Source organism: Myotis brandtii, unplaced genomic scaffold (genome assembly GCF_000412655.1).
Source record: "Myotis brandtii unplaced genomic scaffold, ASM41265v1 scaffold1956, whole genome shotgun sequence".
Lineage (NCBI taxonomy): Eukaryota > Metazoa > Chordata > Mammalia > Chiroptera > Vespertilionidae > Myotis > Myotis brandtii.
The window spans coordinates 74,208-75,334 of NW_005357294.1; the positions used below are offsets into that span (position 1 = coordinate 74,208).

General features: G+C 64.7%; 1 non-coding gene across 1 annotated transcript; it reads right to left on the reverse strand.

Moving 5' to 3' along the window:
• On the reverse strand, positions 1–1,127 carry LOC102257598. Its single transcript, XR_001361892.1, has 3 exons — positions 1,086–1,127; positions 172–289; positions 1–13 (listed from the first exon to the last, which is right to left on the reverse strand). It is a non-coding gene; the product is annotated as an uncharacterized LOC102257598 (transcript).

Genomic DNA, 1,127 nt, shown 5'->3' on the forward strand with positions numbered 1-1,127 from the left:
GGGCGCGAGTGGCCTGTGGAACAAGCCGCCCGCTCAGGCTCGGCCCCACCGCGGGCAGGAGGAGGGGACGCGCCTCCTCGGACACTCAGGCTCATTACAGATGCGTGTGAGCCTCCAGCCCAGGTGGGGGTTGGGGGAGCCCCCCCGGAGGTGCCGGCTGGAGTCACTTACTGCCAGTGCCTCCTGCTGGGGTCCCGCCCGGCCCTTCAGCGCCCACAGCAGCTGCACCAGCACCTGCCCGTTCACACGCTGGTTCCGGCTCAGACTGCGCCACAGCTCGGCCGCGGCCCTGGGGGCACGGGGTTCATGAGACTCGGTCCCTGCTGGTGTACCAGGTCAGGGTGGGGGTGGCCACTGAGACTCCAGCAGGGGAGGAGCTGGTAAACCATCCCGCCCCCGCATGCACCCCCAATTCCGGAGGAACAAGGTCAGTGACATCTGTGCAGGCCGCTCAGAGCCGGGTGGGCGGGAGCAGCTTGAACCCTGTCCCGCAGCGACAGAGACACACCGGCACCACAAGCACCCACATAGCCCTGGCGGGGGCTCAGGGGTGGAGCATCATCCCGTACAGCAACCAGTAAAAGGGTTGAGGGTTCGATTCTGGGTCCGGGTACATACCTAGGTTGTGGGTTCTGTCCCTGGCAACCAATCAATGCTTCTCTTTCACATTGATGTTTCTTTCTCTCTCCCTCTCTCTCTCTCATCTATAAACATATCCTCGGGTGAGGATTTTAAAAAAAACAACACTCCCGTGGAGACTTGTAACCAGATAACTTCTGGAGCCGATTAAACCCAAGAGCCAGGGGTGTTGGGCACAGAAGCCACCCAGCTGGCTGGCCCCGCCTTGCAGCACCGCCGCCCCCCGCCCCAGGCTGGGCCCAGGGGCAACCAGGAGAGAAAATTCAGGCCCCAAGCCAGGAACCCAGTGCCCAGGTCCGAGGTGGGGAGGGGGGGGTAGGAGGTTCTGCCTCCTCCACAACCTGCCCACTGGGGCCAGACTCCACCGACAGGTGAGAAGGGGGAGGAAGCTGCGTGGGGACAGGCCATGGGCTGCAGCCCTGGCGAGTGGGCGGGGCGGGAGTTACCGGTCCGGGGGCAGTGAGCAGGGCAGCAGCGCGCCCACCACG